The sequence below is a fragment of the Oryx dammah genome, unplaced genomic scaffold, assembly GCF_014754425.2.
Source record: "Oryx dammah isolate SB20612 unplaced genomic scaffold, SCBI_Odam_1.1 HiC_scaffold_2, whole genome shotgun sequence".
Taxonomy (NCBI): Eukaryota; Metazoa; Chordata; class Mammalia; order Artiodactyla; family Bovidae; genus Oryx; species Oryx dammah.
The window spans coordinates 150,085,803-150,101,513 of NW_024070186.1; the positions used below are offsets into that span (position 1 = coordinate 150,085,803).

A 15,711-nucleotide genomic window follows, 5' to 3' on the forward strand; every position below is an offset into this window, starting at 1 on the left:
TGCATAAGATTCCTTAGGATCCCTGGTAGCTCAGTCATAAACAATCCACTTGCCAATGTAGGAGATACAGGTTTGATTCCTGGCCCAGGAAGATCCCCTGGAGAAGGAAATGGCAACACACTCCAATAATTCAATGCTTGAAAAACCCCATGGACAGAGGAGCCTGGTGGGCTACAGTCGATGGAAATCACATAAGAGCCAGACACGACTGAGCGACTGAACAACAATGGCATATTACTTAGATGTTCACCACAGCATTTTTTGAATGTGTAAAAGAAAAGTAGGCAGCCAAAATATCCATTCATAGGGAAACGGAGAAATACTCTGAAGTATATTTGCTTGCTTAGTCATATCTGACTCTTTGCCACCCTTTGGGCTGTAGCCTGCCAGACTCCTCTGTCCATGGGATTCTTCAGGCAAGAATACTGGAGAGGGTTGTCATTTCCTCCTCCAGGGGATCTTCTTGATCAGTACTTTTTTTTTTTCCTTAATGCATGAGTTGTTCCTCTGCTTGGATTCTTTGCTCTCTTAATATTTACATGTCCCGCTTCCTCTTTTCTTTCAGGACTTTGAAAGAAACTCAAAAACTTTCAGAAACTCAGGTTTCTCATTATCTGTGAAGTGTTTTCTAACTACCCCATGTAACAAAGCAATGCCCATTTCTCTATTCGAGGACCTCAGGACAACCTACCCTCTTCAGAACTTTGTTTCTCTGATAGTCTTTATCATCATCTTGAGTAAAAATCCCCTTTTAAGTATGCCTCATTCCCCCACTACAGCATAAGAGCAAGGGATCTGTTTTGCTGACTATGGCAATTATGGTGTCTAAGTGGCTGCCACATGCTTAGTATTTAGTAGATATTGGTTGAATAAATGCTACTGCTGCTGCTGCTAAGTCGCTTCAGTTATGTCCGACTCTGTGCGACCCCATAGACCCCATAGGGAGCCCACCAGGCTCTGCCATCCCTGGGATTCTCCAGGCAAGAACACTGGAGGGAGTTGCCATTTCCTTCTCCAATGCATGAAAGTGAAAAGTGAAAGTGAAGTCACGCAGTCGTGTCTGACTCTCACCAGGCTCCTCCATCCATGGAATTTTCCAGGCAAGAGTACTGGAGTAGGGTGCCATTGCCTTCTCAGGTTGAATGAATGAATTATGGAATATTAGATTTTAATGAAAGTGAATGAACTAGATAAACAATAAATATGCATAACTTAGATATATTCCAAAACTTAAATTAGTTTGATAGAAAAGCAAATTCCTAAATGAAACCTATATGTGCATGAATATATGTAGGCATATCCACAAAATATTCATACTATATATACATTATATATATATATACACACACAAAATATATATGTATATGGGGCTTCTCTCATAGCTCAGTTGGTAAATCATCTGCCTGCAATGCAGGAGACCTGGGTTTGATTCCTAGGCCAGGAAGATCCCCTGGAGAAGGAAATGGCAACCCAATCCAGTATTCTTGCCTGGAGAATCCCATGGACAGAGGAGTCTGACAGACTACAGTCCATGGGATCGCAAGAGTAGGACACAACTTAGTGACTAAACCACCACCACCACCATATATGTATATACATACATATGCTCACATAATAGACATATATGTATACATATGTGCACATATCTCTATAAAATGACATTTATTTAAATAAATTAAACAGATGTGTGCATGTACACATATACACATGTATACACATACATAATAGACTGAGGTACAGAAAGCAAATTCTTCAATCAACATTGCAGGACCAGGACATTAGTAGCTGAATGGAAGGAAAGCGATAATTAACATGAGTCTTTGAATGTTATTTCATAAATAAAAATGTTATTTAGAATCATGTAAACAAAGGAGAACTTGGCAGAACCTCCCATTTTATGCTGACATCCCCTTTCAGCATTTCTGGCAGGCGCTGGTTCACCTAGTTACTGACCGAATGTTTCAGGAGCAGGTCTCTTAGCACCTTAATGATAATTGAGATAATGCATGTAATTGGTTAAAATTGTAAACATTGAATATTTAAGAATGGATGTAATTTTTCTGTCCATTTGTACAGAAAACTGAAGCAGGACCTGAAGACTTCAGTCTTTCTTTAGGTCCAAATGTCCTAAATGTGAAAGGATGCTGGAGTAAATGGTTTCCGTGTATACAGTGCAAGCTAGGAGTCAGAATGTAGGTAATTTTCAGTAGGTGCAGAATGAAAAATACAAATGGGTATTTGTCTGAAAAGTATTTAGAAATTTGACTGAGTTGGCTGCCAGGTCCAATGTCATCTAGTTAATCCAAGGGACAGCTTGTCCTGGCAATCAAACTCAAGTGGCATGCAGTAATGGGAAGCGTTACTCGTTGGAACCACAGTAGGAGAAAATCATGTCAGAGCTTATGTTTCTCTAGGGACTTCTTTTCCAACTCTGTAATTTTTCATCAGGATCCCATTAAAAAAATAAATAAATAAATAAAAACCACTCAATACCGACACTAAGTAAAAGTCCAAATAAATATCAAAGTAAATATAGGTGCCTCAGCGGAGAATTTTATCTTTTACTCTTTGATTTTTAACAGCTTATCTTGAATATCTTGTTTATGTATTCAAATTTGTAATCTTCATTCTTTCAAAATAAATCAATAAATTGTATTTTCATAGCAAAACAGTGGCAGAAAGCAGCCCTTCTTTTATTTTTATAAACAGCCCTTATTTTAGTGCTCAGTGATATCCCATATAATTTGGCACATGAAATAGTGTTTCACTCTTATGTAGGAAATTTATTTTGGACTAGATCAATTAGGAACTATTTATATAGTTTAAAATTAAGTATCAACTCAGCGAAATTTGATAAAAGTTTGCTAGATTTTAACTTCCTGGGTTCAGTTCAACAAGCATCTTTTCAATGCCTGTCAGGTACCACACAGCCATGTGAGGATATAAAGATAAATTGACTTCCTCCTTGTCCAAGGGAAAGATCTTACAGTGTCTGAATGAAGCATGTGAAGTGCTAACATAGAGACATACATGAGCTATGAAGTCCATTGGAGGACCTGTCCCCAAATAAAGGTTCAGGAGAGGCTTGTTGAACTAGGAAAATTAATTCTGAGAGAGTGTTAGCCCACGTGAAGAATGGGAGGCAGTGCTTTTCAGACTGAAAGGAGGATGACAAAAGACTGATTTGTAAGATGGGTTTTGTCAAGAAAAGAGAAACTTATTTGTCTTCACTGTATGAGAAAAGTGTGGCAGACACAGGAAACTGTAAGCAAGTTGGTATTTCTAGAGGTTAGAACACCTACTATACATACATGTACATCACTTTGCTTTTACGGGGAAAACAGCTGTAAAAGCGCTGACGGTCAAGAGGTCAAGATATGGGACCCAGTTAGAGGCTCTTTTGAGCTTCCCTGGTGGCTCACATGGTAAAGAACTTGCCTGCAATGCAGGAGACCCAGGTTCGATCCCTGGGTCGGAAAGATCCCCTGGAGAAGGGAATGGTAACCCACTCCAGTGAACTTGCCTGGAAAATTCCATGGACAGAGCAGCCTGGTGGGCTACAGTCTGTGGGATCACAAAGAGTTGGACATGACTGAGCATGCACACAACGTGGCACACACAAGGAGGTCCAACAGCTAAGAGTGTGCTGAGGAAGTCACCAGGGGAAGGAGAAGAAAGAGAGCCAACCATCACTCCATTTCCCCAGAGTCTTCCAGCAGAGCTCAGGGAGAGCAGAAATTTGATGGGAAATCAAGTTGTGCATTTGCTTAATGTTTTAAACCAAATATTCTAATTACTCTGTTGAAATTAAACTTAAACTCTAGGACTTCCATTCTCTTCAGTTAAATGGCAACCCACTCCAGTGTTCTTGCCTGGAGAATCCCAGGGATAGGAGCCTGGTGGGCTGCCATCTATGGGGTCACACAGAGTCGGACACGACTGACATGGCTTAGCAGCAGCAGCAGCAGCCTTTGTCGGAGAAGGTGATGGCACCCCACTCCAGTACTCTTGCCTGGAAAATCCCATGGACGGAGGAGCCTGGTGGGCTGCAGTCCATGAGGTCGCTAAGAGTCGGACACAACTGAGCGACTTCCCTTTCACTTCTCACTTTCATGCATTGGAGAAGGAAATGGCAACCCACTCCAGTGTTCTTGCCTGGAGAATCCCGGGGACGGCGGAGCCTGGTGGGCTTCCGTCTGTGGGGTCGCACAGAGTTGGATATGACTGAAGCGACTTAGCAGCAGCAAGTTGTGCACTTGCTTAATGTTTTAAACTAGATATCCTAATTACTATGTTGAAATTAAACTTAAACTCTAGGACTTCCATTATCTTCAGTTCAGTTCAGTTCAGTTGCTCAGTTGTGTCGGACTCTTTGCGACCCCATGAACTGCAGCATGCCAGGCTTCCCTGTCCATCATCAGCTTCCGGAGTTCACTCAAACCCATGTCCATTGAGTCGGTGATGCCATCCAGCCATCTCATCCTCTGTCGTCCCCTTCTCCTCCTGCCCTCAATCCCTCCCAACATCAGAGTCTTTTCCAATGAGTCAATTCTTCGCATGAGGCGGCCAAAGTACTGGAGTTTCAGCTTTAGCATCATTCCTTCCAAAGAAATCCCAGGACTGATCTCCTTTAGGATGGACTTTGGATCTCCCTGCAGTCCAAGGGACTCTCAAGAGTCTTCTCCAACACTACAGTTCAAAAGCATCAATTATTTGGCCTCAGCTTTCTTCACAGTCCAACTCTCACATCCATACATGGCCACTGGAAAAACCATAGCCTTGACTAGACGGACCTTAGTCGGCAAAGTAATGTCTCTGCTTTTGAATATGCTATCTAGGTTGGTCATAACTTTCCTTCCAAGGAGTAAGCGTCTTTTAATTTCATGGCTGCAATCACCATCTGCAGTATCTTAGTAAAGAAAAAAACCCCATAGTCTCTGTCCAATTTCCGCTAAACAATTTTAAATGAGCAGTAGGGAAATGGCAACCCACTCCAGTGTTCTTGCCTGGAGAATCCCAGGGACGGGGGACCTGGTGGGCTGCCGTCTGTGGGGTTGCACAGAGTCGGACACGACTGAGTGACTTTGCTTTCACTTTTCACTTTCATGCATTGGAGAAGGAAATGGCAACCCACTCCAGTGTTCTTGCCTGGAGAATCCCGGGGACAGGGGAACCTGGTGGGCTGCTGTTTATTGGGGTTGCATAGAGTCGGACACGACTGAAGCGACTTAGCAGCAGCAGGAACAAAACAAATTTATTTTGTTGTCCCACTGGTTGTGTTTGTTTAGTATACTGGTTATATCATAATTCACCAACATTAGACCTATTATAGCAATAATAAATTTAATAGATAAAATGATGGATTCTGTTTGGGAGTTTGTTGATATGTGGGTGGCAGCAGAACATCCAAGTGGATTCAGTGAAGCAACTGAATGAATTTATACCTAAATTCATTTTGGTCTAAATTTTGGAGATAAATTAAGGCTATACTCAAGAAACATTTATTTCTCTTGAACATTTTTTTTCCCTTTTAGCTCTTTATGAGTGATGATTACTTCCAAACCAAGATATCTTTATAAACCCACAATTACCATGGGTTTATCTGTTTCAATGAAAGCTATGGGTGGCTACAAATAAAAACTATCTAAAATACTATTTTATCTCAAGAACAGTAACTTCTTATCAATGCTTGATCAATTTGAATTTCTCAGCAGGCAATTTCCACCAGTTGTCTCTCCATATTTATGTAAACTCATATTTCACCATTTCTACATGGGTTCACTCCATCTGAGCCTAACAGAACTCATGTTTCATTTATATTTTTGCTGTTCAACATGTTGAAACATGCTTTCAACCAAATCCTACCTTAAATATCCAGTTAAGACACTCTTTTTTTCTTTTTTGCTGAAGTATAGTTGCCTTACAATGCTGTGTTCATTTCTGCTGTACAGTAAAGTGACTCAGTTATACATATACACTCCTTTTCATATTTGTTTCTGTCACGGTTTACCGTAGGATACTGAACAGAGTTCCCTGTGCTATAAAGTAGGACTTTGCTGCTTATCCATCCCATATATAATAATTTGCATCTGCTAATGCCAATCTCCCTATCCTTCCGTCCTCCCCTTGGTAACCACACCTCTGTTCTCTGTAACTGTCAGTCTGTTTCACAGATATATTTATTTGTATCTTATTTTAGATTTCACATATAAGTGCTATCATACAGTGTTTGTCTTTCTCTTTCTGACTTCACTTAGAATGATAATCTCTAGATCCAACCAAGTTGCAAATGGCATTATTTCATTTCTTATGGTTTAATAATATTTCATTGTATGTGCTTCCCAGTTGGCTCGGTGGTAAAAGACCTGTCTGCCAAGCAGGAGATACAGGTTTGATCCCTGTGTCAGGAAGATACCCCGGAGAAGAACATGGCATCCCATTCCAGTATTCTTGTCCGGGAAATCCCATGGACTATAGCACACCAGGCTCCCCTAAAGAGTCAGACACAAGAGTGTCATAAAAGAGCCAGACACAACGTAGTGACTAAACAGCAACAACAATATTCCACAGGGTTTCTCAGCTGGTGTTAATGGTAAAGAACCCACCTGATAGTGCAGGAGACATAAGAAATGTTTGATCCCTGGGTTGGGAAGATTCCCTGAAGCAGGGCATGGCAACCCACTCTTGTCTAGGGAATTCCATGGACATAGGTGCCTGGCAGGGCTATAGTCCATAGGGTCACAAAGAGTCAGCCACTACTGAAGCAACTCGGCACACGTGCATGCACACACACACACACACACACACACACCACACACACGTATGTATATATATGCCACATTTTCTTTATCCATTCAGCTGTTGATGGACATTCAGGCTGTTCTCAAGTCTCGGTTCAGTTAAGTTCAGTTCAGTCGCTCAGTCGTGTCTGACTCTTTGTGACCCCATGAATAGCAGCACGCCAGGCCTCCCTGTCCATCACGAACTCCCAGAGTTCACTCAGACTCACGTCCATCGAGTCAGTGATGCCATCCAGCCATCTCATCCTCTGTCGTCCCCTTCTCCTCCAGCCCCCAATCCCTCCCAGCATCAGAGTCTTTTCCAATGAGTCAATTCTTCGCATGAGGCTGCCAAAGTACTGGAGTTTCACCTTTAGCATCATTTCTTCCAAAGAAATCCCAGGGTTGATCTCCTTCAGAATGGGCTGGTTGGATCTCCTTGCAGTCCAAGGGACTCTCAAGAGTCTTCTCCAACACCACAGTTCAAAAGCATCAATTATTTGGCCTCAGCTTTCTTCACAGTCCAACTCTCACATCCATACATGACCACTGGAAAAACCATAGCCTTGACTAGACGGACCTTAGTCGGCAAAGTAATGTCTCTGCTTTTGAATATGCTATCTAGGTTGGTCATAACTTTTCTTCCAAGGAGTAAGCGTCTTTTAATTTCATGGCTGCAATCACCATCTGCAGTGATTTGGGAGCCCCCCAAAATAAAGTCTGACACTGTTTCCATTGTTTCCCCATCTATTTCCCATGAAGTGATGGAATCAGATGCCATGATCTTAGTTTTCCGAATGTTGAGCTTTAAGCCAACTTTTTCACTCTCCACTTTCACTTTCATCAAGAGGCTTTTTAGTTCCTCTTCACTTTCTGCCATAAGGGTGGTGTCATCTGCATATCTGAGGTTATTGATATTTCTCCCAGCAATCTTGATTCCAGCTTGTGCTTCTTCCAGCCCAGCGTTTCTCATGATGTGCTCTGCATAGAAGTTAAATAAGCAGGGTGACAATATACAGCCTTGCCGTACTCCTTTTCCTATTTGGAACCAGTCTTTTGTTCCATGTCCAGTTGTAACTGTTGCTTCCTGACCTGCATACAAGTCTAAGCTATCATAAACAATGCTGCTATGAACATATAGGTCCATCTATCAAAGCTTTGGTTTTTCCAGTAGTCATGTATGGATGTGAGAGTTGGACTATAAAGAAAGCTGATCGCTGAAGAATTGATGCTTTTGAACTGTGGTGTTGGAGAAGACTCTTGAGAGTCCCTTGGACTGCAAGGAAATCCACCCAGTCCATCCTAAAGGAAATCATCCTGAATATTCATAAGAAAGACTGATGCTGAAGCTGAAACTCCAATCCTTTGGCCACCTGTTGGGAAGAACTGATTCATTTGAAAAGACCCTGATGCTGGGAAAGATTGAAGGCAGGAGGAGAAGGGGATGACAGAGGATGAGATGATTGGAAGGCATCACCAACTCAATGGACGTGAGTTTGAGTAAACTCCGGGAGTTGATGATTGACAGGGAGGCCTGGCATGCTGCAGTCCCAAAGAGTTGGACACGACAGAGCCACTGAATTGAACTAAACTGAACTGCACCAATTTACATTTGTACCAACAGTGTAGGAGGTTTCTTTTTCTCCACACCCCCTCCAGCGTTTGATATTTGTAGACTTTTTAATAATGGCCATTCTGATTGGCATGAGATGGTAATTCATTGTATAACATGAATTTCAAAGAGCCCAGCATGCATATAAGGTCCTTGAGATTGTAAGCATATTTGTATATCTTCTGTGGGAATAATGATCTGTGATTTAAATCAGTTTTGATATAGGGTCCATAACACATAAAATAGCTAATAACCACTGATTTAACGTGATTCACTTTGCTCTGTGCACAGTATATTGCCCTTTCCAGCACCTGTGATTACAGACTCTTATCTTCCAGATGTTTTGACATGGTTACACCTCTACAGCTGTTCCCACTGATTTCCTCATGGCCAGCTAGCACTTATTCTGGGTCCAGAGTAGCTCTTGTCACAGGCAGGAGAGTTTCAGTTTCCTCACCTCCCACATTCAGCTATAATTTCCTAGATTGACCTGAGAGGTGATTTGCCAGGCTTTTCTGTTAGCTCAGCACTCCTGATTGTTACCTAATAATGTCTTTGGGTCCCACTGGAATAATCACACGTGTTTGATGATTGAAAGCTCCCTCATTCCCTGGCATCATTGCATTTGGCCTCTGTGTCTGCATGCCAGTCTTCACTGAACTCCTGAAATTCCTGTGCCAGGTCCTGTCTTCCTTTTTACAAGCACTGCTACTTCATCTTGACTCAGTAATAGCAGCGATGATGCCAAATATCAAAAGCAAGACTGAGGTCCTTACATATGCTAGGCAATATACTTAAGGTTTTATGTGTTGCCTCATTTCTTTCTGACAACCACTTTATATGATATACATTTTTAACAAGGATCTTCATTTTAATCTGTCTGCAGAGTGGGAGACCTGGGTTTGATCCCTGGGTTGGGAAGATCCCCTGGAGAAGGGAAAGGCTACCCACTCCAGTATTCTGGCCTGGAGAATTCCATGGACTATATAGTCCATGGGGTCACAAAGAGTCAGACACGAGTGAGTGACTTTCATTCACACCCTTTTTGAGCAACCACTGTAGGGCAGATATTTTGCTCTGCTGTCCATATATTAAATGCAATCTTTACAGACATATAAAGTAGATATTTTTATCCTCAATTTGTTGAAGAAGGAATTGAGAAAAAAGAGTCTAAGTGGGTAAGTTTACACAGAAAACAAACTGATTAAATCTCAGGGTCTACCTTCCCAGTTCATGATATTTTGTTTTTTAGTAGCTCAGTTGTGTCCAACACTTTGTGACCCCATAAACAGCAGCACACCAGGATTCCCTGTCCTTCACTATCTCTCAATGTTTGCTTAAACTCTTGTCCATTGAGTCAGTGATGCCATCCAACCATCTCATCCTCTGTCATCCCCTTCTCCTCCTGCCCTCCATCTTTCCCCATATTAGGGTATTTTCCAGTGAGTCAGTTCTTTGCATCAGATGGCCAAAGTATTGGAGCTTCAGCTTCAGATCAGTCCTTCTAATGAACATTCAGGACTGACTTCCTTTAGGATTGACTGGTTTGATCTCCTTGCAAACCAAGGGACTCTCAAGAGTCTTCTCCAGTACCACAGTTCAAAAGCATCATTTCTTTGGCGCTCAGTCTTCTTTGCAATAAGGAGTTCATGATCTGAACCACAGTCAGCACTCAGTCGTGTTTTTGCTGACTGTATAGACTTTCTCCATCTTAAGCTGCAAAGAATATAATCAATCTTATTTTGATATTGACCTTCAGGTGATGTCCATGTTTGCTATGATCAGTGCATTCTTTTGGCAAAATTCTGTTAGCCTTTGCCCTGCTTCACGTTGTACTCCAAGCCCAAATTTGCCTGTTACTTATCTCTTGACTTCCTACTTTTGAATTCCTGCCCCCTATGAAGAAAAGGACATCTTTTTTTTTTTTTTTTGGTGTTTGTTCTAGAAGGTCATGTAGGTCTGCATAGAACTGTACAACTTCAGCGTCTTCAGCGTTAGTGGTTGGGGCATAGACTTGGATTACTATGATATTGAATGGCTTGCCTTGGAAATGAACAGAGATCATTTTGTCATTTTTGAGATTGCACCCAAGTACTGCATTTTGGACATTTTTTTGCTGACTATGAGGGCTACTCCGTTTCTTTTAAGGGATTCTTACCCACAGTAGTAGATATAATGGTCATCAGAATTAAATTTGCCCCTTCCTGTCCATTTTAGTTCACTGATCCCTAAAATTTCAATGATCACTCTTGCCATCTCCTGTTTGACAACTTTCAATTTGCCTTGATTCATGGACCTAACATTTCAGGTTCCTATGCAATATTGTACTCATTTCATATGCTAGCAAAGTAATGCTCAAAATTCTCCAAGCTAGACTTCAACAATAAATGAACCAAGAACTTCCAGATGTTCAAGCTGGATTTAGAAAAGGCAGAGGAACCAGAGATCAAATTGCCAACATATGTTGGATTATAGAAGAAGCAAGAGAATTCCAGAAAAACATCTACTTCTGCTTCATTGACTACTCTAAAGTCTTTGACTGTGTGGATCACAGCAAACTGTGGAAAATTCTTTAAGAGATAGGAATACCAGACCACCTATCTGCCTTCTGAGAAATCTGTATGAGGGTTAAGAATCAACAGTTAGAATAGGACATGGAACAATGAACTGGTTCCAAACTGGGAAAAGTGAAAGTGAAAGTGAAGTTGCTCAGTCGTGTCTGACTCTTTGCAACCCCATGGACTATAGCCCACCAGGCTCCTCTGTCCATGGGATTTCCCAGGCAAGAATACTGGAGTGGGTTGCCATTTTCTTCTCCAGAGGATCTTCCCAACCCAGGGATCGAACCTGGGTCTCCCACATTGCGGGTTGACGCTTTACTATCTGAGCCACCAGGGAAGCCCCAAACTGGGAAAAGAGCATGTCAATGCTATATATTGTCATCCCGCTTATTGAACGTATATGCAGAGTACATCATTCAAAATGCCAGGCTGCATGAAACACAAGCTGGAATCAAGATTGCTGGGAGAAATATCAATAATCTCAAATATTCAGATAACATCACTCTTACGACAGAAAGTGAAGAGGAACTAAAAAGAGCCTCTTGATGAAGGTGAAAGAGGAGAGTGGTTTTGATGTTAAAACTTAAAAGTCAACATTCAAAAGATGAAGATCAAGGCGTCTGGTCCCATCACTTCATGGCAAATAGATGGGGAAACAATGGAAACAGGGAGACTCCAAAAATCACTGCACATGGTGACTGAAGCCATGAAATTAAAAGACGCTTGCTCCATGGAAGAAAAGCTATGACCAATCTAGACAGCATATTAAAAAGCAAAGACATTACTTTGCCAGCAAAGGTCCATCTAGTCAAAGCTATGGTTTTTCCAGTAATCATGTCCGGATGTGAGAGTTGGATTATAAAGAAAGCTGAGTGCTGAAGAATTGATGCTTTTGAACTGTGGCATTTGGGCAAGACTCTTAAGAGTCTCTTGGAAAGCAAGGAGATCAAATCAGTCAATCCTAAAGGAAATCAGTCCTGAATATTCATTGGAAGGACTGATGCTAAAGCTAAAGCTCCAATACTTTGGCCACCTGATGTGAAGAACTGACTCACTGGAAAAGACTCTATTGCTGGGAAAGATTGAAGGCAGGAGGAGAAGGGGACGACAAAGGATGAGATGGTTGGTTGGCATCACCAACTCAATAGACATGAGTTTGAGCAAGTTCCAGGAGATGGTGAAGGACAGGGAAGACTGGTGTGCTGCAGTCCATGGGGTCACAAAGAACCGGACACAATTGAGGGAATGAACAACATCCTCCTTTATGGTCTAACTCTCACATATGTAGATGCCTAATGTCAAAACCATAGGTTTGACTATATGGACATTTGTCAGCAAAGTGATGTCCTGGTCTCTTCACAAGACCCCTGACTCACTCTTCCACTAGAACCTATGACCTCAATAGATGAGTCTAGTCCCGGCTCTCATTTCTGTCTTATTGACTTGTGTCTGGATATGATATTCATGCAGGGGTGAATGACTATAATACTTGTTCATAGATTGTGTTTGTCTTTCCGGTACTTTGATGTTCATTCGTTCACTTATCCACTCATCTACTATTTCTTGGGTGCTCATTTTAAGTTCAGTGTTGTACAAGTGCTAGGGAATTGAGACCAGAAAAGCACAGCTTGGAGACAGACATACAACTCCACTATGATGGTCTAACAACAGCTGTAATGAAGGAGAGAGGCCTGAATTTGTGAGTTGGGGCGATAGTCAGGAGCTAGTGCTTGAACTGGGTCATAAAGGATTGCCCAGAGGAGGCACTTCAGTCAGAGGCAAGAAAATCTGGGAGGAGCATATGGCGAGCTCAGGGAGTCACAATGAGTTCAGGGAGTGCTGGGATGGAAGCAGGAGATGAGAGAGGTGGCATAGGAGGTTCCAAAGGGATCACTACGGACCCTGCATGTCCTGCTCAACAGTGAGGATTCAAATGAACGTGGATGGTCTGCCATTCCTCTGCTGTATACTGATAGAATTTATATTGGTAGACAGTAGAAACCACATTTTATAATTTCAGAGAGATATCTCCTGTACTAAGTTGCATGCTACGTCATTTCAGTCGTGTCTCACTCTGCAACCCTATGGACTCTAGCTGGCCAGGTTCCTGTGTCCATGGGGTTTCTCCAGGCAAAAATACGGGAGTGGGTTGCCATGCCCTCCTCCAGGGGGTCTTCCCGACCCAGGGATCAAACCCGCATCTCTTATATCTCCTGCACTGGCAGGTGGGTTCTTTACCACTAGCGTTACCTAAGTTAATATTACTTGTATAATGGAGTCCTGGTTGCTGAGTGGAGATTTATAATCTCCTCATATGTACTCATTTAGCAAAAACTCAAAGAGATAACACTATAACATACCCAATCATGTTTAAAATATTCTTTAATTCTTTCTCTCTTGCTGGTCAGCCTGAAACACTGAAAGGTAGTTAGCTTGAGAGACCTGTCTGAAAGGCTTCCTGATTCTAAACGATGTGTGGATTGTCAGGGGTTAGTGCACATTTCAAGTACCTCCTGCTCAAGAAATTTACCTCCTGTGATGAATTTGATCTTCTCTCATACATGCAATCTGCTGACTTGCTTCTTTACATTATTTCTGATTACAGTTTTGGAAATAGCTTAGAAAGTAAGTTACTCAAAGAAAGGACCAAGGGACTTATGTTTCCTAATCAAGCCTGATGGGCTTCCCTGGTGGCTAAGTGGTAAAGAATCCACTTGCCAATTCAGGAGATACAGGTTTGATCCCTAGATTGGGAAGATCTCCTGTAGAAGGCAATGGCAACCCACTCTAGTATTCTTGCCTAAGAAATCCCGTGGGCAGAGGAGTCTGGCAGGCTACAGGCCATGGGGTCACAAAGAGTCTAAACAACAACAAAAACAGAGAGACTAAACAACAAGAACAGATCAAATCTGATGGCTGCAAAGTCTTGTTGTATTAGGTATTCATTGAAAGAAACATCTGCATGTTCTCACTTTTGCATGTTTTAGTTTGTTTTAAAGTGCCCTCAGTGCAAGTCTTCCAACAGGCCAGGGCATCACTCTCTATCTTATTTCCCATCTTCTCTGCAGGTGCCTAAACCCTGGCAAAGGCAGCAGAAGACATCGTGACTCAGGAGACAAAAGAAAACGTGAACTCTAGCTTTCAAATGCATCTCCCCTTGTACCCCAGCTGTGCAGCCTGAGAATGGGGAATTTATTCTCTGGAGTAAATGAATGTAAAATGCTGTTTTGCTTTCAATGTGGTCCCTCCTCTTCGAGCTCATTATTTCTTTACACATATCTAAATATGACTTAGTAATTTCACTTTGGTATGCAACTCAAATACAAGAAAAAAAGGTGCTTGGGGTGCTCCAGAGTGTTTGATCCCAAACTGTAATGTGGTCTCATGCCTCTTCTTGCGCTGGAATGAGATAAAAGGAAAGAAGTTGTTTTGTTGTTAAAGATCAAGGTGGTCTGAATGGTGATTCAGGACATAACCATGATCACTATGGGGAAAGGAGAGGCTGTGTGATGTTTTCCTATTAGGCACAGTATGTCAGATTTGTGTAACTGTCAGAAAGGGTATTTCATTTCATGCCCAATTGTGATTTCTTTGTTGCTGTTGTTGCTGTTGCCAGTTTTAAATTCCTGGCATCATCCTCAGTAAAACCGATAAGGACTGTTGTGAGCAGTCCTTTCCAATGGTAAGAGAATAGCTCATATTTCAGATTCTTATTATGTCCCTGTCCTGTTCTTCCTAAGAATTAACTTCACTCATTATCCTCACGATACTGATGTGAGATAGAAGGTGTTATTTCCATTTTACAGATGAGAAAACTGAGACACGGGGAGTCTAAGTAACTTACCCAGGTTATATTGCTCATACATGATAGTGGAGCTGGAATTTAAACCCAAATGACCTTGCCAGGAACAGAGTGATGTAAGAATGGTGCCCAGGGCACAAAATTTAAGGAAGCATTCTTTCTCAGTCTCCTGCATGTGCAGGATTCAAATCTGAGAGTGAGTGCTTCCTTAGATCGTGTGTCCAAGGCACTTTGTTGCTTGCCACACTTCAGTCTCAGCCTTAGAAATAACCTTGGTTTGGAGCCTGGGTAGCCTGTTAAACTTCATATCTCCTGTCTCTCTGGTCCTGACCCTTATGGATTAGGGTCAGACTTCAAAGAAGAAGTAGATAGAAGAGCCTGTAGGTGCTCAAGAGACCAGCAGAGATAAAGCCCAATGTAGGTATCTTTCTTTAGATATCTCTCTTCCTCTTGACTGGGCATTCTTTTCTTGTACTGTGCTCCCTGCCATTCTTCTCTGTTAAGGCTTTGTCTTACCCCAACCTTCTCCAGTGCAGAAAGGAATAAAGATACTCCACTTGAGAGGTAAATCTCTGATCCCATAAAGCATTAGAACAGCATCACAGCATATGTATCCTCAGTCAGACTCGCCTGCCCCCAAATACATTATTTCCTCTTGTCAAATCCAGACACACTCCAAGGTGTGTATTGGGGTCAGAGATAATCCAAGAATACATATCTAGAAGGCATCTCAAGATCTTAGAACAGGATCTAGTGAAGAGAAATTAAATTGTCTCTGAGAAAAGGGAAGGGTGCCCAGGGTAAGGTAATAGTGAGAACTCACCTCCCTAAACCCTGTTCTCTTGAAAATCCTTCAGTACATGGCGTAGGTTTCGAAAGGTACCAGATTTTTCAGTTCGCTGACAATTGGTGAAATAATCAGTGTATCATTAGAACAAAGAGCTCTTTCTGTTCAGT

At 41.9% G+C, this 15,711-nt stretch overlaps 1 protein-coding gene across 2 annotated transcripts in view; it reads right to left on the reverse strand.

The window, feature by feature from the left end:
• The window catches only part of GRIK1 (glutamate ionotropic receptor kainate type subunit 1), a 171,822-nt gene that overhangs the window by 97,918 nt on the left and 58,193 nt on the right, over nt 1-15,711 (reverse strand). The gene's annotated exons all lie outside the window — the stretch shown is intronic.